Source organism: Ovis canadensis, chromosome 10 (genome assembly GCF_042477335.2).
Source record: "Ovis canadensis isolate MfBH-ARS-UI-01 breed Bighorn chromosome 10, ARS-UI_OviCan_v2, whole genome shotgun sequence".
NCBI lineage: Eukaryota > Metazoa > Chordata > Mammalia > Artiodactyla > Bovidae > Ovis > Ovis canadensis.
Genome location: NC_091254.1, coordinates 37,186,836 through 37,213,284, shown reverse-complemented (window position 1 = coordinate 37,213,284; position 26,449 = coordinate 37,186,836). Strand labels below are relative to the sequence as shown.

The following is a 26,449-nucleotide window of genomic DNA, read 5'->3' as shown; positions in this document are numbered from 1 at the left end:
GACTTCAATCCCCCCCTACCTTCATCCATACAACTTTTCCCCCAGCCACAGAATGTTTTGTTCATTGATAACTAATGTTTGCTTCATTGATAACTTGCTGCTGCTGCTGCCAAGTTGCTTTAGTCGTGTCCACCTCTGTGCGACCCCATAGACGGCAGCCCACCAGGCTCCCCCATCCCTGGGATTCTCCAGGCAAGAACACTGGAGCGGGTTGCCATTTCCTTCTCCGTGTTGTCAAAACTGGGGCGAGAGATCCACAATCCGTAGGGTATCCTACTGTGTTTACTCTGACTGTGCAACTTCACAGACTGAGCGACTGAACTGAACTGAACTATGTTTACTCCACTGGTGTTCATGTAATTAGTGGAAACAGCAATGATCACCTTGGCAGGTTACTTATACTGACTACAACACTATTCAACATAACCAAAAGTGTCTGATATGAAATAATCTAACTGACCCACATTTTCCTATTAACATATTCAGTTCAGTACAGTCGCTCAGTCGTGTCCGACTATTTGTGACCCCATGGACTGCAGCATGCCAGGCCTCCCTGTCTATCACCAATTCCTGGAGTTTACTCAAACTCAAGTCCATCGAGTCGGTGATGCTATCCAACCATCTCTGTCGTCCCCTTCTCCTCCCGCCTTCAATCTTTCCCAGCATCGGGGTCTTTTCCAATGAGTCAGTTCTTCACATCAGGTGGTCAAAGTATTGGATCTTCAGCTTCAGCATCAGTCTTTCCAATGAATATTCAGGACTGATTTCCTTTAGGATGGACTGGCTGGATCTCCTTGCAGTCCAAGGGACTCTCAAGAGTCTTCTCCAGCACCACAGTTCAAAAGCATCAATTCTTTGGTGCTCAGCTTTCTTTATGGTCCAACTCTCACATCCAGACATTGTGTACAAATACTGATGTAGGGACTTGCCTGGTGGTCCAGTGGTTAAGAACATGCCTGTCAATTTGGAGGATGTAAATTCAGTCCCAGGCCTGAGGACTAAGATTCCACATGCCCGGGGCAATGAAATCTGTGTGCCACAACTATGGACGCAGGAGAGCCCATGCTCCTCAACAAAAGAAGCCACCCCAATGAGGAGCCCACACATCCCACCTAGAGAAAACCGGGATAGCAACAAAGATCCAGTGCAGCCAAAAATACATAAATATTTTTTTAAATGCTAAAAAAAACCTCACAAATATTCATTTAGGGTGGGGGTAAAGGAATAGTATTTTAATCTCTAGGTGGGTACCTGTGACAGTCCATGAGTTGCCGTGTAGGTATAGAGACTACAGTTGGATGAGAAAGATCTGATGACAGGAGGATCATTGGCAGGACGGTGTGGCACCTCATAGCTCTTACTCTTTGAAGTGGGAATTCCCTTGCAGGCATTGGTTTCCTGAGGGGTTCTGTTTTTGCACACCCATGGCCTTGTGCAAATGAACAAATCCTGATTCACAGATCCCAGGTATTGTAAGTATCACACTGCAAGCACTCTGCTAGTCCCACTCATTGGGCAATAGGTTTTCTAGCTATGCAGACTGAATACCCCTAATATGTGGGTGCTGACTGGACACAGAGGCCCTCATTGTGATGTGGTAGCCTCCAGCTGACTAAAGCACCTCCAGAACTGCGGTGTTCATAATCATGATTACGAACTCTACCCTGGTAAAATATGCCAGTCACAAAGGGAATTATGAACTAGGGAGATGTTTAAAAAAGGGGAGTTTTCAAGTAGGTCAGTGATTTACTTTTCTTTCTGATAAGCTCAGTGATGAAGTAGTTCATGAATTAGAACTCAGAAAAGTGTGGCATTGAAAACAATCTCCAGTACAGCATGGAACCACCACTGAGAATAGGTGGGTTATAGAAAACTAAAAGTGATATCTGGGGGCCAGTTAAGTCTTTCCAGGAGTAAACTGTATAAAAATCAGTGAATTGAGGGACAGATTCTAGACAGCAAAGGATAGGCATCATTTCACACTTGACCCAGACCAATAAAGTGAAAATAAAGATGAAAGTCAAATGAAATTGAAGAAAAACTCAACCCTAATAGTTGCTAAAGACTATTCATGTTGAATTTTGGACGAACTGTTAATAGTTGACTCCATGTCAAAGAATGGATGCAAAAAAAGTTTTAATACCAAACTGCTACAAAAAAAAAAAAGCCCAAACCTGCAGTTCTTTAATTCTGTACTGTGAAATGTGTTAGCTAAAGGTATAGCTAAGTATGATTTTATTTCTGTAACATTTGAAAGACTGAATGTAATAAATTCAGACATCAAGAAAACACACTCTTCTGTCAGATCTAATGTCTTGATTTGGGTTTTAAATATCTGATCACTACGGAAATAAATATATGACCTATTTCCATAGTACTGGAAATAATGAACTTGTTTCCTTAATTAATAATATGCAAAGGGGGAAACATGGCTGTAACTATTTTATTCAAGCTAATGATCCTGAGATGAGATCTCAGACTCACATACTCAATGAGTCCTTCATATTATATTTGAGAAGACTTTTCTTTTTCTTTTTGGCCACATCAAGAGGCATGTGGGATCTTAGTTCCCTGATCAGGGATCAAACCCATGCCTCCTGCAGTGGAGGCATGGACTCTTAACCTCTGGACCACGAGGGAAGTCCCAACTGTCTTCCAGACACTTATTACCTAAAGAAGAACAAAGAGCCAGTAATCTTCAGGCATGGCTGCTGTCAAACCACATAAACCAGGGACCACAACTGATTAGCTGATTTGAGTAGTTAGGACAGATTTGGTTGCTATGGCAATAAAGGAAGTGTTGTTGAAGATCTGATCAATTGAGAGATTCCTTATTCTCATGAGATTTCATAGAAATCAGAAGTTACAAAGAGAAAATGCCCACCAGGTTATTGACTGTGGCCATAAAATAATATTTTGAGATCAATTCCCCTTTGAAGCATTTAGCATTGCAGGCAGATTCTTGACTGTGTTAACCACCAGGGAGGCCCCCAGATGAGGGGGCTTTACCAATACTAATTTTAAGGTGACCTGAGACAGCCAGTGGCATCCCCAATCTCTCATTAACAATATGTTCAGTGAGGGAGTTCCTGGACATTATGTGAGAATGCAAAAATTTTAGGGTCTTCCTGTCTCTGTGACCACTGAAGAACTCACTCTCCTAATTTAGGAACTACTTATCCAATACATTCAAAGACTTCAAATGGCCTTTATGAGATTATTGCAATTTGGGTTAAAGAAAATGAGAGTTCCATTGTCCACAGGCATGTGGAGTTCCATGTCCCCCACCCTCTGCATCCGGTTCCAGAAGGAACAGATAGGAGCCGCGTATGTCATGCGTAAGGGTGCTCATCTAGAAAAGATCAACTGGGAAGTCACTTCATAATCCTTATTATCATTATTATTATTTTGGCGACACTTGGGGACAAGTGGGATCTTAGTTCCCTGGCCAAGGATTGATCCTGAGTCCCCTGCAGTGGAAGCAAGGGGTCTTAACCACCGGTTCGCCACAGGGAAGTCCTCACTTCATAACCGTCATTTGAATCAATATGAAGAAGAAAAGGAAGGGAGTCACCTGTATGGGGAGAGTTCCTTTCACTGAAACATGGTCCAGCAGAAGCCAGTAACGACCCACTGAGAAGAGGGCCTCTCATCTTGAAGGAAAACAGGGCTCACAGAGCTCAGTGGTGGCTTCCTCTAAGGTCCCATGACCGTGACCGTGACCGTGACCGTGAAGGGGGCGAAAAGTACATCCCCTCCCTGGGGCACTGCTCTCTGTGCTCCTTGAAAAAGTTTTTTCCTCTTAAATGTAGGCTTCTGATCAAAAGGGAGTGCTCTTTTGTGGAAACGAGGATCAAAAAAAAAAAAAAGGGGGGGGGGGGCTCCATTCCTGAGCCCTGTACCTTTCACCAAGAAGAGTGAAATCTTCAAGAGTAAGTGAATCTCCTCCCGGCTATCTTCAGCCTTCACCACTTTTCTTTTCTGAAAGGGGTCTCCAGGTCAACAGGGCTAAAGAGTCCTCTACTCTATCATGTGAATACAATAGTCCTTCCCCTTGGTTCCATACTGCTCCCTTTCAACGTCCTTAAGGTCTTTTAGCCGCAGAAGCAGCAAGAGCTCCTATTCTTGAAATTCTTGAAATAGCATCCAACTGCTATCTTTCAATCTAATACATAAATCCAAATCATCATAACTACCTTCAATACGGCAAACTTAGTATTTGCAGATCTGTGTGAGCCTCTGTGTGTCTCAAATTCCTTTTTCATTTTTCTCCTCCTGCCTTTCTGAAAATTCTTTACTCCTTGATTCATTCCTCTTACTTATCCTTTCACTTTTTTTGTAATACAAACAGAACATGAAAAGTGTCCTGTATAGCTGTTGTGGAGCAGTCATGCATTTCTGCCTGGCCTTAATCATCTGATTCCAGCGAGCCTGCAAGGCCAGCAGAGGCTGGGGCCTTGCTCTTGTCATCAGATGGGCTACCTAGGATCGAGTGGTTCTTGGAAAAAAAAAAAAAATACTGGCTGGTTTCTTGAAATGGGCCAAGATTCATGCAATATCTTGACATTTCTGTCACCAGCATAATTCTTCTATGGTGTATCTCCTCATCCTTGGTTAAGTTCATCAGGATTATTCATAGTCTGCAGGAAATTATCCAAATACAGCTTCCCGATCAAAAATATCCGACATTACCCTTTTACATTCCCATTACTCACTATGTGGGACTTCTTTACACATGATAAAAAAATTCTCAGAGGAAGCCGAGTGTTAAATTCTGGTTTCTTCCATCAAAAACTCAATCCTGATTTCATAAGGGAATTCATGTTCCGATTCACATCTTCTTTTCACTATTCGTACCATGGGGAAATGCCAAGATGTGCCAGTAACAGGGTCAAAATTCAACATTCTCTTCAAGTAAATGCCCGAGCATTGCTTGCTATGCTAGACATGCTTTAACTACTTTCGTCCGCCTTGGGCTAGCATCCCCATGCAAAGCCTAGGGCAGCAGTAGCTATCCTAGGAGAAAAATCATATTTATAAAGATTTAAAGCTAGGGTACTAGTCGCTGCCACAGACATTTCTCAGCTCTCTTGCAGGGAGAGTCATCCTCAAAGCACTTCAAATTGGATGCTGTCTTTTGTCTCCTGGCCTTAGAACAGCTCCCTCCCCACTCCTCCCCACCAGGCTCTCAACTCCCTCCTTCCTAGTGCTACCAGCAGCCGGGAAGTCACTCAGTGTTCAAAATACTCCTGGGAATCAGATTCTCAGGGTCACTGGGTCCCTAACAGTCCCAACTTAACCACTTCTCTAACAGATGCAAACCGCAGCCCATCACTCTCTCCTCTTTATAACCCGGCTCGTGCTACTCTGTCTCTTTCCTTCTTCAACACAACTGATGACTGTCTTCACTGTGCTTCACTCATAAGAGATGTGGGACATAGGAGGTTCTCAGGATGCTTGTCTACAGTTGGGAATAATCCCAAGGGCCCCTACAATGTCCTTGTTGCTTTGTTAGCCTTGGGAGCCAGCCAGTGGGTAAGTACTCAGGATGAAAAATAAATCAGGAGAAAGCTGTCAAAAGAATTTAACGTATACATATGACTGATTCACTCTGCTGACTGATATGACTGATTTATGCTGAAAAGACGACTGATTTTTCTGGAGCAGGAAATTAACACAACACTGTAAAGCAACTATACTCCAATAAAAATTAATTTCAAAAAAAGGAATCTAAGAAGCCCTGTCTTTGTAAGACCACATGGGTTAACAGAGTGAACTTGAACTAGACATCTGTGGTTCTGATGGGCCCAGGGAACTCCATCTACCTCCTCACCAAAGTGAAACAGAATCAAAGTATGATTAAAGTTATCTCTACAGATCATGTGCTGGGTATCTGGGGTGTGCTAGGCTCTAGGGAAACCAAAGGTGAAAATGCCATACAATGTCTCTTTCTGCAAGGTTCTTATAACCAGCTGCGGTCTCAGACAGAGAGTCACAATCACATGGCGATGGCCTCGTTACTACAACAGAAACACACGCAAAGCACCCTGAGAGCCAACAATTAATCATGCCTCCAGAAAAAGTCACGGGAAGATTAGGAAAACACTGCAAGAGGCAATATTTATCTCCCAGGCTCAGAGTAAAAATGGCATTTTGGGTTGAAGAATCAAGCTAACCATTCCATCTCCTGATTCACTTTTAAAATATATGATCCAAGTCAAAATAGGCTCACTAAAATGAAATACTCCTTTTGTAAAATGTGATGAAACTAAATGGGCAAGATAAACTCCTCTTCAATATCACATATCAAATATGTTATCTGCCAGGCCCATTAGAGAAAATGCAAAGGAAAACCATCTACTATGTTTAATTTATTAAGAAAGCTCCTGTCAAATTTAGAGACTAACAAGTGTCAATTTCAATTCAATTTAATGTTTTGCCATTTATTCTGTTTAAATTTTATTTTCTCACACTGTCAACTTCTTAATCACCATTATGTGTCAGTTTGGTTTCTGTGAAAATTAAACATTGGCTGCTAAGGACTCAGCTGAAAAGGAAAGTTCTTTTAATTACAAACACAGACTTCAGAAATGCCAATAAATCAAAATGAAAATTTCTTTTCTTTTGGTTTTTAACAGATTACATTTCAGCTACACACGTTTCTTACTCGCTAAGTGGAGGAACGGGTGCACCCACAAATTCAGTCTCCATGATATGGATTTTATAATAAATAATTAAAAAGATAGACATGATAAATGATACAAAAAAATTGATACTTAGTTCAACAATTTTCCAAACGTGAAGTCTAACTTCTAAAAGCACCTGAGCGAAAAAAGGCTGTTTTGAAAACAACTGTAATAATTACTCAGATTTTAGATAATGCATTTCAATGTATAAGATGTTATTACACAATAATAGTAAACATTTCGGCTTGGGTCCAAAACAGGAGTGTGATCATCATTTTAGCTTCTCTCTCACTCTCTACTTCAGACTTTTCAGACATCTGCTCAATAAATACCCATCATGTGTCTACAATGAGCAAAGCTCTATTCCAGGCGTTGACGATGATCTATGAATGAAAGAAGGGAGTCCTCCCTGGTAGCTCAGCTGCTGAAGAATCTGCCTGCAACGTAGGAGACCCCAGTTTGATTACTGGGTCAGGACGATCCCCTGGAGAAGGGACAGGCTACCCACTCCAGTATCCTTGGGCTTCCCTTGTGGCTCAGGCGGTAGAGAATCCACCTGTAATGCGGGAGACCTGAGTTCGATCCCTGGGTGGGGAACATCCTCTGGAGAAGGGAATGGCTACCCACTCCAGTATTCTGGCCTAGAGAATTCCATAGACTGTATAGTCCGTGGGGTCACAAAGAGTCAGATAGGACTGAGCGACTTTCACTTTCACTTTCTCCGAGAAGGACTTAGAGACCAGCCAGGGAGACACACACACACACACACACACACACACACACACAAACCAACAACCACAGTACAGGTTTGGTACAAGTAGAGGCTGGATGCTGGCATATGTCCAAGCAGAGAGAGGAAGAAAGTCTTCTGGGGGTATTGATCTCTGTGCTGAGTTTTGAAAGACTGGGGGATGAGGAAGTGTTAGCCACAAGGGAGAGAGAAGGCTATTCCAGGCAAAGGATGCAGGAATTTCTATCATTTCCACTTTTCCACCTTAAAAACATCACTGAAATCTGTTCCTTTCTCTCCATTGCTGTCATTGCTTTGTTTCAAATCCTCAACATTTTCTCCTGAAGGACATTAATACACATGTTTCCCAGAGGCTTTTGGTACCATGATTAAGTTGGGCAGAAAGGAGAGGGCTGTCACTTGGCCAAGGCAGACAACAACGCTGCTGTGTAGCCCATTATCCATACACAGAACAACCAGGAGTTTCTTACAAATTGGTCATGAGATAGTTTGGGTGTCTTGGAAATTCTCTCAAGCCTCTTTGCCTCCCAGCCTCAGCTCTGACTGCCCTCCCTCACTCCCACAAACAAGTTTATCAAGAGCACATATTGATCTGCTGTTAAGCTGGATTTTAGTTGGCTTTATGTTACATGTTGTTACTTATACATGGGTTGTACCATGTGTGTTATATATGTCACAGGGGGACCAGGATGCTCCACCTTAAAGAGAAATCAACAAGCCACTACAATTCATTATTAAGGCATTAGAAAAAGTCTTATAGCACAAAACTGTAATCTAAACAGGATTATCATTCCCACTCATGGTTATCCCAGAAAAATACAAAGCTTTTCCAGTAAAAGGGACTAATCTAAAAACTTTTTCAGCAATGCATCATCAAATGATCCTTATCCTTATGGCATGATGAGACACATGGAAGGCATTTATTCTTTTCCATCTGGTCTCACAGGAAGAGAATAAATATTCCAGACAGGTGAGGTGGTGCTCACAAACCACTCAGCAACTGGTGACAAGGCAGGACCAAAACCTGACTCTCAGGTCTCCTAGTTTTCAATCCATTTTTCTTTCAACTCCTCTCGCTGGCCCTGGACTTTCAGCAGTTTATAAACATGTCTTCTCTCTGTGGCTGAGTGCATCCTTTTCCAAATATACCATTGTCAGTCATTGGAAAAAAGAACCAGACTACAGAAACTAAAATCGTTGACTGCATGCATGCAAAGTCACTCAGTCGTGTCTGACTCTTTGCGACCCTAAGAACTGTATCCCGCCAGGCTCCGCTGTCCATGGAATTCTCCAGGCAAGAATACTAGAGTAGGTAGCCATTCCCTTCTCCAGGGGATCTTCCTGACCCAGGGATGGAACTCATGTCTCTTGTGTCTCCTGCACTGGCAGGCGGGTTCTTTACCACTAAGGCCCCCTGGGAAGCCCTAAAATCACTAGTTAGTTTTATCTAATTTAAAACACCTCTTCAGTTAGCAGCATCCGTACAGCTTCCACCTCTCTTTGCTGAGTGCAGGACTCCCCCTCCCCCGCTCACCCCAGATGCGTGTAAGAAAGACTGTGAGAGTCCCCCAGGCAGAAACACACCTTCTCTCTTTCTCACTCTCCTGGCATCTTCATTGTTTCAGGACTCCAGCTTTAAAGTCAGATAAATACCACACAGCTCCACTTGTATTTATTTCCCGGGGAATACACCAAGGCTCAGCAGTGAGAGAAGGAACTTTTATTCCTTCTCTTAATGAACTTGAAAGGTTTCTTCTCTTCATTATTAACTGCAGTCCCCACTCCTGTGCAGCTCTTTTCGGCAACTGCAGCTCAAGCCCCTTGAAGGTACTAGCACTCCAGTGATAACTTCTCATTATGCGAGCGGTAATTAGAGAGTGAAGGGGACAGCCAAAGGCAGAGAGTGGCATGTGAGTGAGCAACAAAGGTTTTCACGGAGTTCTCCTCTCCAACGTCCTCTCTGTATCCACACCAGCAAGGTTTTTGACACCACCTCACCTGTCTCCTTCAAACTGGCGTGCTTTAAGAACTAAAGGTCTGTGGGAAAATGCCCAACTCTAGAATAACAACAGGACAAGATCAAATATACACAGACTCACACACATACACACACACACACACACACACACACACACATTGAACACAAAATGCCATACTGAGATGTATATTACTAACCTTGCAGGTAATGACTGAGATCCTTAGAAACTCAGAGTGAGAGAATGAAAGTCAATGTGAATTCAGGTGAAAGATGAGGCATTTTTGATCCCCCTACAATGCTATTCAAAACTTTAAAATTTCTTCCGGTATAAATGTGTCCAATTTCACCTTGTCTACTAGGTTATTCTACAAGATTTTACAGAGTTGAGCTCCCTGCAGCCTTGTTTCTTTCAAAGGCATTGCTAGCAATCTCCCCTCCACAGAAGTCCTTCCTGGGTCACTTTGCATGAACCTGTCACACGCCGATATTCAGTAGGAAACGACCTCTCGGTGGATGGGAGGAGAAAGCAAGACACAAAACGGTTATATTACCTTGAGTTTATGCGAGCCAAATACTAATGTAGTATTTACAGCGTAAACGCCATTGACATCATATCAAAACTGGAATCTGTTCACAAGTTCTGGTGGGCTCCAAAAAAAAAACACTGAATGATTAAAAACTCCAAGTGCAAGCGTTCACACTGAATCAATAGGGTGGTTCCACATGGAAGTGGTATTTACATGAGGAAGTAAATATCAACAGGGAACTCCTTGGCCAGTTTGCGGATACATATTCTCACAAATTTTTAATTAGACATCCAACTTGTGTACTAAGTTGCTTCAGTTGTGTTTGACTCTTTGCGACCTTATGGATTATAGCCTGTCAAGCTTCTCTGTCCATGGGATTCTCCAGGCAAGAATACTGGACTGGGTTGCTATGCCTTCCTCCAGGGGATCTTCCAGATGCAAGGATCAAAGTCCCATCTCCTCCACTGACAGGTGGGTTCTTTACCACTAGCGCCACCTGGGAAGCCCAACTTAGCACCCTGGCAAAGAGCGACTAAGGATAACCCTGTATGAGAGACAGCGAAAGAGACACAGATGTATAGAACAGACTTTGGACTCTGTGGGAGAGGGAGAGGGTGGGATGATTTGGGAGAATGGCATTGAAACATGTATAATATCATGTAAGAAATGAATCGCCAGTCTAGGTTCGATGCAGGATACAGGATGCTTGGGGCTGGTGCACTGGGATGACCCAGAGAGATGGTATGGGGAGGGGGATGGGAGGGGGGTTCAGGATTGGGAACTCATGTACACCCCTGGCAGATTCATGTTGATGTATGGCAAAACCAGTACAGTATTGTAAAGTAAAATAAAGTAAAATTAAAAAAAAAAGAATATCTCTTTATTTGTCTGTGATGGGTCAGTTACTGCACATGGGATCTTTGATTTTCATTGCAGCACGCTGGATTTTTAGTTTCCACATGCAGGATCTAGTTCCCTGACTAGGGATTGAACCCAGGGCCCCTGTATTGGGAGAGCAAAGTCTTAGTCACTGGACCACCAGAGAAGTCCCAAAGATCAACTTTAAAGCTTAATAAAACCATCAGTGCTAGAATCTGCTTAGAATCTCTTTGCAGTCCTTTCTGTATGACTAAGGAGTGGTTAAATCCAATTTCTTTGGTAGAAACAAAACGAGAAATGGGGAGAAAAACAACTTTCCAAAACTTGATGACCATAAAGTAGATTTCCAATTACACAAAATGTCCTCGATATGTTAAGACAGAGTCTGGAGGAAGAGTAAATATTCAATTCACCATCATTGATTCCAGAGCAAGAGTGGATAGTTTATATTTCTGAATAAAACTGCAATTGCAACATCAGAGGTATTCTGCCACAAGCCTCTGCTTACAGATATTTTATGGGTATGCCTTCTTTATGACCTGTATTAAACATTCTGCATCTTGTGGTCTGAAAAAAATGTAATAAAAAAGGTTTAAGTAACATCACTTTAGAAAGAAAAGGAACACATTGTCTCCTTGTAACAATACAGCTTTTCTGTTTTATGGTTTGTTTGAAATAACAGTACAAATTATTTTTCAGTTTCATGGAGAAAAGTTCCCTTGTCTTTCTTTTTCCATTTTTCTTGGTCTGAGTCAGTGTTTCAGTTTTTGATGTTAAACTGGGCAAGACACATTAGTAATGACTTTTTATTTATACTTGGTCTTTATCTCATAATTTAAAATATTATTATTTTCCCCCTCATTTGTTCAAACGGGATCTCTCAAAAAAAGAAGAGAAGAATGTTTCTCCACCTTCTTTTTTACTCTTCTGGAGTCAAATTAACAAGTCAGTGTGAAGTGAATTTAAAGGATACTCTTAGGGTTAATTTAATGCCACCACACGCTAATCCTGACCTGGCAGGGAACAAATAAATAGCACTTGTTAAACTTTGCTGGTGCTAAGTACCCGACAAAGGGAGCTGTCAGACATGCCCCAGTCCACGAGGACAGACCAGGGGCGGGGCCTGGCAAGCACTGCACATCACACAAAGTGCAAGCCTACTGGAGCAGGTGGAGAGGAGAAAACTCCAGCAGGAGAGACCCTGACAAGTAAAGGGTCTTGTCCTCCTAGTTGGATGATGGTGAAACGCAGTCTTCCAAGAAGGAATTTGTTTCATAGATCAATGGTGCTCATATTTTAGGCTGAACTTGTTGAAAACAGACTTCAGGGACTTCCTTGGTGCTTCAGGAAGTCTACCTCCCAATGCAGGGGGCACGGGTTCGATCCCTGGTCAGAGAACTAAGATCCCACATGCCGTGGGGCAACCAAATCCGTGAGCCACAACTACTGAGGCTGCACGCCACAACGAAAGATCCTGCATGTTGCAACTAAGACCCAACACAGCCAAACAAAAAAATACATAAATACCAAAAACAAAAGACTCCAACTCTGCTCTCCCAGAGAATCCGACACAAGACCTCTCGGCTCTGACCCAGACATCTGGGCTTGTGATAAGCTTCCCATTTGATCTTGATGCATGTGGTTCCCAGGACCACCCTTGGAGAACCACGAAGTAGACAGCTGGGGGCGGGGGGCGGGGAGTGTGGGTGGGGTGGCAGACCAGGTGGGAGGACCCAGCTGTGAGACTGCAAGTGAGGCAAGGTGGTGGCCACTGAGCAACTGAGAAATCACGGAGGACTTGCTTGCCGAGTGGAATTACCTGAACTTGATCTCGAATGTGCTGGAGGAGAATCGATTTCAGTGTTAATAAAATGAGAACTAAGAACAGATGTGCTCAATAAATTTAATGATAGTCACAGAGCCGAGAATCAATTTTTTCAATTTGATTAGTTGATCCACTTTTTAAAGCTGTGAAAAAAATGAGAAATGCCTTTTCTGCCATTGTTTTTCACGCAGACATTAATGTCAGAATACAGCAGTCTCATGTGCCCATGAGATTTGGGGGGGCTGGCAGCACATCTCCTAACAGATGATGCCAGGTGGCCCATGCTACTGCAGATACCATCCCCAGCCACACACAAGGGGGCTTCCGGGACCATGCGCATCTTCCGGTTGGCACCATGACATGTTCTGAGATGGCCCTGCATCCCAGAGGGGACCACGGGTGGCTGGGACGTACCAGTTAACATCACAGGGGAGCCCTCACCCATGAAAGAGCAAGAACAGGCTATCTTGACCAGAGAGTAAATGAAGCAGCACCAGTCACTGGTCCAGTAAGAAACTCAGAGGACCCATTCTCAGACCACTCAGGGAGAGCACAGACAATGGCAAGTAACAGTGATGCCCGGAATACAGGGCTGAGTTCACAGCACCCTCGGATAAAACAGCTACCTCATAAAAAAGCATCCTACAAGGCAGGAAATGAAAAAGCATGTGGGTGACATAATGTGCTTATATCTGTGTCCTGACTATATATCACCAGTGATTTTTAAAACTATTTCATCCAAACTAAAAAAAAAAAAATTACCCTTTCCCATAAACTGATTATTTACCATTCCTATTAATGAAATACGGCAAAAACACATGATCAATAATGTATTTAACCTAATGGAGAATATATCCTGGCTTCTTCCTGTAGAAGAACATTAAACTTATATTAATGAAAAACAAAAATCTGAACTACAAAAAAAAAATAATAAACTCTATTTCAAAGTCAATTAGATGCGGGGACTAGCCTGGTGATCCAGTGCCTGAGACTCCACACTCCTAATGCAGGAAGCCCGGGTTCGATCCCTCATCAGGGAACTAGATTCCACATTTTGCAACGAAGAGTTCATGTGCTGCAACTTAAGATCCTATAAGCAGAACACCTAAGACCTGGCGCAGACAGATAAAAAATGTTTAAAATGTAAAATAAGTTCAATTAGAAAGATACCATTTGAATAAAAGCTTCCAACCAAAATAAAATACCCTATTCCAAAGAGGTATTTGGTCCTTGGCAAAACTTCTAAATTCTTGCTAAAGATCTAGTAAGAATTTGGCAAAAAAGCTGAGCTTAACGAGATTCTGCCAAAAGTAGGTAAAAAGTTTAATAAAAACCGAACTGAGGGCAAAGTGCATTCTTATTATGTTTTTTCAAGTTTCCAATATAATTTGTATCAACTATAGCATTACTAGAAAAATGTCTGGTTAAAAATATTTAATATATTTCAAGTGTGAAGAATCAGCAAACCACATTTACAGCGGCACCAACAATAATATTTAATAATGGATGTACTCAATATTCCAGAACCTGTGAGGAGCCTCTTCCCTCCAAGATGATGGCCAACAAATACTCCCAAGCTTAGAAGTGGTGTCTTTCATATTTAATGAAATATACAATCTCTGAGCCTCATACAATTTGAGGCCCCTGCTCCAGTGCAAAGGAGGGTGTTCCATATGGTCTTTGCGGTTACATACACTGAATGTCTGATAAGCTGCTGACAATATCTGCAAATAGTCACCAACCAAACAAGGGTAATAAAAGAGAAGCTTTGACACTTAAAACGTCACTCTCATTTCCTTTTGCTCCCAAGCATCCACTTTATGCTTTCAGACCTGGTCTTCTCCTGGGCAGCCCACCCAACTCTCCCCCACCTCCCCTGACGTCACCCCAACCAGGTCCCCACTGGCCCAGTGCTGGCATCTCAGTTTCAGACACTCATTATGCACAGATTCCTCCTCCATGACTCTGAAGCTTTTCTGCTCCATCTCAGTCAGACCCTCTCCTTTCCCTAAAGTGCTGCTGTATACACAGTCAGCACCACCTCACTGAGGTTAGCACTTCATGTGCTTCTGCCTGCCTCAGTAGGTTTTACAAAAAGGAACTTACTCGCAAGTATTTTTTAGAATTCTGTTAGCATCTCTAAGATTTCCCTGGTGGCTCAGACGATAAAACGTCTGCCTACAATGCAGGAGACCCGGGTTCAATCCCTGGGCCGGGAAGATCCCCTAGAGAAGGAAATGGCAAACTTCTCCAGTATTCTTGCCTGGAAAATCCCATAGACGGAGGAGCCTGGTAGGCTACAGTCCATGAGATCTCAAAGAGCTGAACACGACTGAGCGACTTCACTTTCTTTCTTTCTTTAGCATCTCTACCATGGGAACTATAGAATACCATGTTTAGCAATAAAACTTGATCTGCAAGTGAGCTCCTTGCCTCCGGAGGATTTGTGAGGAGGAACACGCTTCTGTTACTGAATCTCCCAGCTTCATCCCGTAGGATGCGGTCAAGAAGGAGAAGAGTCTCCGGCATACAAACCAAGGGCATGTTCATTTATAGCATGTGGGAGTCCATCCCTAGATGAAACGTGTTGTCTCTTGTTTGCTGATACATCTATTCTTTAGTTAAGTGGAAAGAAAATGTGACTTTCAAGAGGAGGGAACAAAAGACCCAAGGGTTTCCTGGTTCTAGTTCTCATGATTTATGAGAAGTTCCAATCCTTTGGCCACCTGATGCAAAGAGCTGACTCACTGGGAAAGATCCTGATGCTGGGAAGGATTGAGGGCAGGAGAAGGGGCTGGCAGAGGATGAGATGGTTGGATGGCGTCACTGACTCAATGGATATCTATTAGAGCAAACCCTGGGAGACAGTGAAGGACAAGGATGCCTGGCGTGCTACAGTCCATAGGGTTGCAAAGAGTCAGACGTGACAGCAACTGAACAACAACAATGAGAAGTCTCTTAGCAGGGCGTCATGATCAACAGATAGCTAATAAGTCATGATGGTCTCACTGAGCACGAATCATCTGTCTATTGATTTCCCTTAAAAAGTCAGTCATGGATAAACTTATTCAAAAAGGAAATGGACAGAAGCATGACGTTACAACGAATCAATGCCAATCAATCAATCAACAGCATAGAGTTGGAAACCAATGTCCAGTTTTGAGGGGAATTAAACTAAGGTCTGTCTCATCAAGGCTATGGTTTTTCCTGTGGTCATGTATGCATGTGAGAGTTGGACTGTGAAGAATGCTGAGCGCCGAAGAATTGATGCTTTTGAACTGTGGTGTTGGAGAAGACTCTTGAGAGTCCCTTGGACTGCAAGGAGATCCAACCAGTCCATTCTGAAGGAGATCAGCCCTGGGATTTCTTTGGAAGGACTGATGCTGAAGCTGAAACTCCAGCACTTTGGCCACCTCATGCGAAGAGTTGACTCATTGGAAAAGACTCTGATGCTGGGAGGGATTGGGGGCAGGAGGAGAAGGGGATGACAGAGGATGAGATGGCTGGATGGCATCACTGACTCGATGGACGTGAGTCTGAGTGAACTCCAGGAGTTGGTGATGGACAAGGAGGCCTGGTGTGCTGCGATTCATGGGGTTGCAAAGAGTTGGACACTACTGAGTGACTGAACTGGACTGAACTGAAACTAAGAAAATGTTTTCAAATGAGGACAGTCATCCCATTTACACAATCAAACTAAAGCATGGTCAGTGTTTATTGAGCACTTACTGTCTACCAGGTACCATTCTAAGGGGGAACAGGAAAGAAGGCTTCTAAGAAGTGAGCGAGTGTCCCCACCCTCCCAGGTATGGGTTCACTTCACCCTGTGATTAAAAGAAGTTCTGAGAAGGGATATCTGAATGGAGTATAGAATACCCACAGAAGACTTTGTGGAGTCCCTGGATATTTATTGGATTTTTCTTTAGGGAACCAGAACAAAACTGTAAACATTTTTCTGAGTCTCTGTGGGGTTCCAGACACTATGGCAAATGCTGGAAATCTATTAATGAATAAGTAACAACTGAAAAGAACTCAGGACTAGAAAGGAACTAGACCTGTGAACACATAAGCCTTACTCGTATACTAAGGGCATAGAAAACGAAGATCATGGCATCTGGTCCCATCACTTCATGGCAAATAGATGGGGAAACAGTGAAAACAGTGTCAGACTTTATTTTGGGGGGCTCCAAAATCACTGCAGATGGTGACTGCAGCCATGAAATTAAAAGATGCTTACTCTTTGGAAGAAAAGTTATGACCAACCTAGATAGTATATTCAAAAGCAGAGACATTACTTTGCCAACAAAGGTCTGTCTAGTCAAGGCTATGGTTTTTCCTGTGGTCATGTATGGATGTGAGAGTTGGACTGTGAAGAACGCTGAGCGCCGAAGAATTGATGCTTTTGAACTGTGGTGTTGGAGAAGACTCTTGAGAATCCCTTGGACTGCAAGGAGATCCAACCAGTCCATTCGGAAGGAGATCAGCCCTGGGATTTCTTTGGAAGGAATGATGCTAAAGCTGAGGCTCCAGTACTTTGGCCACCTCATGTGAAGAGTTGACTCATTGGAAAAGACTCTGATGCTGGGAGGGATTGGGGGCAGGAGGAGAAGGGGATGACCGAGGATGAGATGGCTGGTTGGCATCACGGACTCGATGGACGTGAGTCTGAGTGAACTCTGGGAGTTGGTGATGGACAGGGAGGCCTGGCATGCTGCGATTCATGGGGTTGCAAAGAGTTGGACACGACTGAGTGACTGAACTGAACTGAACTGAACTGAACTGAAGGGCACACCATGTGTACCTTGTAGGGATACTTGGTCTTTTGAATCTAACTCCATTGTCTAGATTTTCAGATGAATCCACTAGAGTGGTCATGAACAGAGGAAGGGAAAGATGACACCAGTGCCTTTTTTGGATTGAGAGATAGGGCATAACAATTCAGAAAACATCTTACAAGTACTGGGGAAAGTCTTGGCAGAAGTACTTCATCTCAATTCATAGAGGAAGTCTCTGATCCCCTCCTAAGAGGAGTTTAATCAGCCATGAAGCCAGGCAAGGACTGCAGTTTCCAGGGCTGTCTCAGGGTCACTGCAAAGCTACTGTGTGATAACAATACTGTGTGATCACAATTTGAAATAGGAAAACAGAGACAAATTAAAAGGAAGGACAAAGTAGGAATAAATAACAGAGACATCATCAACAGTCATCAGGGCGTATTGACATTGAAAATCCCCCATGACTGACATGAACACACTTGAGATGCAAGCGCCAGGGTGGGACAGAGCCAAAGACCCATCAACATGGATCCAAGCACATTTATGTCCTATTTCACGGTCTGATTTACTTGCACTATGAAATTAATCTTTTCCCCATGTTATCACAAACTCTGAAAATGAGTTGATTTGACAAACTAGAAAATACAGATAAAAATAAGAAGAAACTCCACAGGCACAGGAAATTCCCATTAATATTTTGGCACTTATTCTTCCAAAGGTGTCAATCATAAGGTGTTTTTTTTTTTTTTTTCCTTGAGAAAGTCAAGAGTGTTAGTCAAGAACAAGAGGGAGAAAATCTGAAGCTGGATTTGGACTATGAGATATGTAACATTAACATTCAGGGTAAAGATTTTTATGCATATTTAGGTGAAAGTGCTCATCACCCAAAATATGATAACCTCATCCAAATTTTATACTAGCATCCTGATATGGTGGTGGTGGTGGTTTAATCACTAAGTCGTATACAACTCTTTGTGACCCCATGAACTATAGCCTCCCAAGCTCCTCTGTCCATGGGATTCTCCAGGCAAGAATACTGGAGTGGGTTGCCATTTCCTCCTCCAGGGGATTTTCCTGACCCAGGGACCGAACCCGTATCTCCTGCTTGGTAGCTGGATTCTTTACCACTAAGCCCCCTGCGAAGCCCAGCATCCTGACATATAAACTTCTATATCTATCTATTTATATTAATATAAATAAGTACGTTTCAAACAGAGTATCCATTTACTATACTTCTTGCAACTGGCTCTATCATTTGTTGTCTGTTGTCCAAGATAAAGGGTCCCTTGTGGTACTATTAAGAAGTAATGATATCAAGGTGAACCTCCTGAGAGGAAGGCCATTTACTATGACCCCCAAAAGGATTTGTCTTAATTAGTAGCTTGTGAATAGGTCTTAGACAAACTACCACAACAAAAGCATCTGTGTGTGGACCGCTCGAGACTTTTCCTCTCACATGGACTCCTTAGTTTAAGGGCCCAGTCTTTTTCATTAGGCACAAATCCCTGTAGGAAGATTAGATCTGGAGGTGGTAAGTCAAAGCAGAATGCGGTGACTATGCAAACACAAAAAGAATACAAGCTTACTTCTTACCAATATTACTAAAAGAACAAATTTTGGAATCATAGAATTGGAAATCATTTCTAAAGGTCTGAAAAAGGTACATGTTGCAATGTTATTTTAGCATGGAAAAAGTGGAATTAACTGAATACTCACAAGTAACGAATGAATGATGACATAGCCATAGGGACAAAGCATTCTTTAGCTATTAAAAATTATATTTCCTAGCATGAATATTTTAATCTAATGTATTATATGTTCGTATGCCCATATGCAGATAATTATGTGCAAATTATTAATGAGTATTGTAAAGCAGAAAATATAGAAGACTGAATTGTGTGAAAGCTGGCAAAGCAGTAGTACATGGAAAGTAATGGAGAGTTTCATTTAAGAAGGGTGGCACAAAGGCTAAGTGAAAGAGGATGGATTAGACACAGGACTCAGGCAGAAGGTCATCCTCCATCACCATAACAAACAAGGGGGCAGACAACACAGGACACGTGCAGATAGCCTGGTAAAGCTGGGGAGGATGGGGGGCGGCGCTGCCCAATTTATCTTTCCAATTTTAATGGTAATATCTCTAATGGGCAAGATTATTTGTGAATGTTACTTTAGTGTTATAACACTTTTTTTGAATTTTCCAAAGTTTCTATAATGACCATATACTACACTCACAACAGAAACACCCATTATTCACAAACTGAGAAACGATTTTTTAGTTTGACTTGATTAATTTTTAAATTGAGATATAATTGACATACAACATTATATTCATGTCAGGTATATAACAGTGATTTGATAATTTCATACATTATAAAATGATCAAAATAAACCAAATATTGAATGAAATTTAAAAACACACTGGAAACATTCGAAAACTTTAAAACTGTAAGGTTACACAGGAGATTTATTGGAACATGCATTAAAAGGAGAGCAAGTTTTTGTGGCATAATGTGCCCCGTTCCAGCTCTCCCGCTGTCAAAAATACTTTTCCATCTTGTCTGTTTCCTTCCAGGGGTTGTGTTTGGGGCCACGGCTCCCGCAGCTGTACCAATAATGTGATTTTGGAACTCAACCATAAAATGGAACTTTGCCCCTAACTCAAGTCTAACATAAAAATGTCACAAACACAAAAACAATAAGTCTAGATTATCCCAAATTCCTGTCTGTCTGGTCACAGGTTTTTAACAAAACTACATCCTGCTGCTTTCCATTTAATTCTGCCTCTGGCAAAAGCATTTTATGATGTCATGAAATATACAGCTTATTGGTATGGATTCTATTTCCTTTTAATTTTTTTTACATGAAATATTGATGTAGTTCTCTTTGTTGGCTTCAGAGTCCATGTAGATCCCATTTGGGTTTTACAAAAGCACCAAAAATCAATGTAGCGAGGAAGAAGACGGAACTACTAAGGGAGAAAGCTTACTGACCGAGAAACAGGAAGTAGCTAAAGATATTCAGCCATCTCTTGCAGATACCTGTCACCCTATTCCCACCATGGAAGAGAAGGGCTGCAGACACTGAGCCCAGCTGGCCTCTAACATCTGTGAGATGATGTTTAAGGTAATTTAAAATCTCCCTGGTGGCTCAGATGGTAAAGAATCTGCCTGAAAGAATCTGCCTGCAATGCAGGAGACCGGGGTTCAGGATTGGGAAGATCCCTTGGAGAAGGGAAGGGTTATCCACTCGAGTATTTTCACGTGGGGAATTCCATGGATAGAGGAGCCTGGCAGGCTACAGTCCATGGCGTCGCAAAAGAACTGGACACAGCTGAGCGACTAACACCTAGAAGGATATCACTGATCATAGCCACAAAAATTATCAGTTACCTCCTTAGTCAAATAATAAATTATTTTTCTCAGTTTAAAAAGATTCACTTGATGGAGTACACTTACACAGGTTATTTTCAGTTCTACTCTCCAAAGGTAGTTTTCTAAATTTTGCTTTAGTCTGCTGCAGTTGTAAGGAAATTTAATGAGAGAAAACTGTGGCTGGTCAGAAAAATCATGTCTTCATGAATCCAAGATCTTAACATATAAACCAGGTGGATTCTCTTGGGGAAAATCAGCCACTGATGGAAAATTCAGACCCCTTCTTCCTCTTGTCTTCCACTTCTTCCTATTCTTTTCCTCCCTCCCTTCCTGTACTGAAATGACTTATTTTCCTTTTTTGGATTGTTTTCAATTAACCTGAATTTCTCCTAGAAGATCCAAGCATCACAGAAGGAAGTTGAGGCCAGTTATGAATGTTTTAAATACCAGCCTTCACCTCACCCACTTTGCAATAAACTATTTTAGGGAATATCTTTCATTATATGCAGAAGGGGTGAATATCAACATGAGGAGGTGCAGATCTGTATGTGATAGGCAAGGTTCCCTAGAGATTTGTATCTGTGACTGCCTACCATCACTCTAACCTTCAGATGACTGATGGGATGTTTTTTCTTCCCTTTCCTGGATCGCAAGAGAGAACTTACTGATATTCACAGTGATGAAAACAAATGACCAAACCTGGCAGTTTTCATCTAGAGTCAATTCACAATTATCCACTTGTAAGCCTATGGATTTTCCACGGCCGGTTTTCAATTCCAAAAGGTTTCTCCTGATACCTTCTATCCTTCAGGGTTATTTTCCCTTCATTAGTCAGTTACTGCTCAGGGAATACCAATGACATTTAATATCAGGTTAAGCAAACTATGAAGGAAGATAAATTGGCAGGAAGAATCACAGGGCATACAAAGCACAAACAGGAATGTTTTTGGAATATATCATCTTTTGTATTATCAGCACCACTACTTTCTAAATGAACAATGCCTTACAGGCATTTGAAAACTCTGAAAATTTTCTTTACCTATCAGATTCAGAGAAATGGATTTGGCTCTTTTTCAACTGTTTTACAATTAATTATCTAATTTATAAGTGATTCAAAGAAAAATCTATTCTTCTGTCACCTGATAGTCGTCTTTTATCCGTTGCACCATGAGGTGATGGGAAGGAAATAAGGAAAGAAAGCTTAAAAGCAGTTCAGTTTGCTACTTAATAGATTTCTGGAGGAATGCTGATAAATTCAAGTCCAGACTAGAAGGCAGACTAAAATATGACTTCCCCGTGTTCTACCTTGGAATTTCAATTATTTTTATGTATTCCTCAGCTTCTGCCACTATGAATAACCAAGAACTAGCTAATATGATGGAGAAGGCAATGGCACCCCACTCCAGTACTCTTGCCTGGAGAATCACATGGGCAGAGGAGCCTGGTGGGCTGCAGTCCATGGGGTCGTTAAGAGTCGGACACGACTGAGCAACTTCACTTTCAATTTTCACTTTCATGCATTGGAGAAGGAAATGGCAACTCATTCCAGTGTTCTTGCCTGGAGAATCCCAGGGACCGGGGAGCCTGGTGGGCTGCCATCTATGGGGTCGCACAGAGTCAGACATGACTGAAGCGACTTAGCACCAGCAGTAGCAGCTGATATGAAGGCAGCAAGGAAATTCAGTACATTTCAAGGAACAAAAGAAATGAGGATAGAACTAAAGGAAAATGATGAATAGCTCCAACTTTTCAAAATCTAGAAGTTGAAGTGAAAGCAATTAATTTGCTCTGACTTCTTATAGCATTTACACCTGCGTCACAAATTTGGCTCTGGGCACACACTGGCTTGTGCCGTTACTGTTGCTAGCAATAATACTGATCTTCTACAAAGTTCTAGGCTATGTCAGGCACCTTTCAAACAATGTTTCTAATGCTGACAACAATCCTGGAAGACAAGTATTATTGTTTCAACTTTACTGGTAAGAAAGCAAAAGTCTAGGGCTAAGTAACCTGTTCAAGGCTATCAAAGTCCCTTGGGTCAGTGGTGGCATACGGGCTTGACCAGAGAATGGTTGACCCGCAGACCCTCTCCATACATGGCAGGGTAACTGGCTACAGGGCTTAATCTCCTTCCTAACAAGGGCAAAGAGTTGGACACAACTTAGTGACTGAACAGCAAGGAGACTGTAAGCATCTGATGGAGGTTGGGGTTGGGATCCCTAATAGGACACGGAACCAGAGGATCCATATCTTTGCATTATTCATTCTCACCTGGGCAGTGCTCAATAAGCACTACTGACTGTGGCTCCATCTTGGTAGGGGATTTGTATTTGATTTGGTGTCATTTTTGTCTCTACAGAAAAGTCAGATGCAGCAACCCAGCTGCTCTGTGTGGGGAGAGCAGTGATTTTGCTACCAATGGTACAGATTGTATCAGCTAATATAATAATTTTAAACATGTACACAACCCTGTGCTGCTATCAGTAATAGACAAGTAATACACATACCAATCCATCCCAGCACCCACCAGGAGCAGAAGCAAGGGACAGACTGCATGCATCATCCCAGCAGTAACTAAGTATCACTGCCAGTGTGATGAGGGCGGTCAGCGTGCCTCGCTCCACTCTAGATAGATTTGTCAGGAAGAGAGACACCGCAACCTGTCACTATTCATGGACGTGCAATCTCCTGAAAAGCAGGGGTCATTCTGAGCCCCTTTTATAGAACAGAAAGAAATGCTGCCATATCAGAGTGTCTCATTTCAAAAGAGGGGAAAAAAAAAAAACAGCAGAGCTCCTCGATGGATGGCTCTGCATCAATGATTTTAAACAACTGGGTAGCCCTAAATAAAAGACTGAAATTGTGTCTCTGCTTCAGAAAAAAAATCACTAAAAGTTGTTTGAATATTCTTGTTAGCTCATTCATTAGTACTTAACCAGCAAAGCGAAAGTGTTAGTCACTCAGTCGTGTCCGACTCTTTGCAACTCCATGGACGGTAGCCCACCAGGCTCCTCTGACCATGGGATTCTCCAGGCAAGAATATAGGAGTGGGTTGCCATTCCCTTCTCTGTGGAATCCTCTTGACCCAGGGATCGAACCCAGGTCTGTCGCATTGCAGGTAGATTCTTTGCCATCTGTGATACCAGGGAAGGCTGCAATACAAACAATGCCACCTTCTGAGGCAGTCACTGCTTCCACAGGGGTCACCACTCAACTCTATAGATGGTATGTGCCCTTTTCATCCAAAGGGCAATGATGAAATTGGAAGTCTTTCTGAGAAACTAAGCATATAATCTTGGAGGTTTTGGGGAACTATCATACAGACAAAACCAATCACTCCAAAAATTCTTTCTTCCAAAAATTGCTAAAAATGGTAAATGGACCATTGGTCAATTTGGGCCGAACTATATGCGTTTCCTACATTATTCAAGAAACAAATGGAGATGGAATAGACACTCCTCAATTCTCAAAAAATTCTTTAGTGCCTTGGGACTTGATTTCTAGTAGGCAAAAGGGCAATCTCTCCATTTTCAGTAGACAAAGGACGTGCTTTGGACGGGAGCTTTCCTGTCCTGCTCCAGTACCACTGGCTTCCTCAGAGACTTTGGGTAAAAAGCACTTAACCTTCTTGCATTTTATTCTGTCCAACTGTGAAATAAGAAAGATAATGACAACAACAATAATAAAGCTCAGGACCTACATTCCTTACTGAAGGGTTCTATGAATTAAACATACTGGGCTTGGGAAGTGCTTTTACGCTGTAAAAGCACCTAACACTTAGCAAATTCCCACGTTAATGTAATATACATGGTCCACAGGATTTCATCCGAGGCTCTATGTGGTGAACAGCTTTGCAAGTTACTTAGTAGGTAAGTAAGGCTTTAGGTAACATTAAAAGAGATACATTCTTGGGCTTCCCTGGTGGCTCAGCAGTAAAGAATCTGCCTTCCAATGCAGGAGACGCCTACTGGATCCCTGATCTGGGAAGATCCCACATGTCGAGGAGCAACCAGGCCCATTTGCCGCGACTACTGAGCCTGTGCTCTAGAGCCCGGGAGCTGTAACTATTGAACCCACAGAGCCGAAACTCCTGAAGCCCATGCGCTCTAGAGCCCGTGCTCCGCAACAAGAGAAGCCACCGCAATGAGATGCTTGAGCCTTGCGATGAGAGGGTAGCCCTGGCAGCAGCGGAGACCCAGCACAGTCAACAGTAAATAATAAAATAAATTAATTAATAACACTAAAAAAGAGACATGTTCTTTAACTGCTTTTGCTGTTTATCCCAGGGAGGACCAGGAACAAAAGCAATTTTAAAACATCGGATCCAGTTCAGTGAGAATTACGACTGTCTAAGTAAACCATGAGACTCTGACAGTTATAAATCAAGCTCTGAAAAGAAATAATGGATAGCTGTGAGGTGATGCTCCGTTTTATGCCAGCAATTTACTCCCCTTTTCAATCCTGCCCTTAAGTCAATCACGATGACCTCTTCTCTTACGCTCCACCATAACCTGTCTTTCTCTCCCATCAAAGATGAAGTCTCTGAAGCAGATTTCTCAGGTTAGATAAACCCTGCTTCTATCAGCCTGGCCACGTGGGGAAAATCTTAACTATCAAATGAAGTCATAATTATTTTGTTAGGTGATGTAACACATGTTAATCAGAATGAACTTTAAGCCAATATATGATCCCTATTAGATTGCCAGTGTAGGTGCTAAGCCTTGGGCTGCTGCCTCCCAAAAGAGTAACACTAATCAGGTACAATGCTGCTGTGTCCTGTGGCCATGAATGGTGCTTATTAATTTAAAAACCGTGCCTAGATATTTATTATAATGCAAGGTTTCAAAAATACACTATCAGGACACACTACTTGGTCTCAACACGTGTGACTACAGATATCACTTTAGATTCTACGTGGTTCATCATGAATGTGGAAGACGTGAATAACAACTTCCTTGATGGAAATGTACTCAGTTTATGTGGCCCCTGTGCCTTCTTTTTCTCTCTTGGGTTACTTTTCTTTCCCCCTTCTCTCGTGACTGATATCATTTAAACACTCCCATCTCTCCTTTCCGATAAAGTTGTTCTTTTGTTGTTCAGTTGCCAAGTCGCGTTTGACTCTTTGAGACCCCATGGACTGCAGCATGACAGGCTACCCTGTCCCTCACCATCGCCTGGAGTTTGCCCAAGTGCATGTTCATTGAATTGATGATGTTATCCAACCATCTCATCCTCTGATAAAGACAGATCTGCCAACAAACTGTTCAATCCTAGGTTTTCGTTTTGGGGTGGGGGAGCTTGGAGAGTTCTGTGGCACCTCTTCAACTGTTTGTGATTGGTGCTCAATCGCAACCGGTTTGCAAGAGTCACTGAATGACAGTGACCGAGCCTGACAGCATCAAACCTAAACACTAACCACTGGGAGGCCCAGGGCACTGCTGTGCTCCCTCAGGAACTGCTTTCTAAAGCTCACAGCTTGTTCTGTCTCTAGCGTTAAAGAGTCTCCTTGATGGGCCACTGACCTAGAAGACAGGGACTTGGGTTCTAGTCCCAGGGTTAATCCTGAGCAGAAGCAGGACCTTGGACAAGGGACTTCAGTTCCCTAAGCCACCAACATTCCTACCACCACAGTTTGGACTTGTGCTATACAGTAG

General features: G+C 42.5%; 1 protein-coding gene across 2 annotated transcripts in view; it reads right to left on the bottom strand.

The window, feature by feature from the left end:
* The window catches only part of LHFPL6 (LHFPL tetraspan subfamily member 6), a 236,031-nt gene that overhangs the window by 107,152 nt on the left and 102,430 nt on the right, over positions 1 to 26,449 (bottom strand). The gene's annotated exons all lie outside the window — the stretch shown is intronic.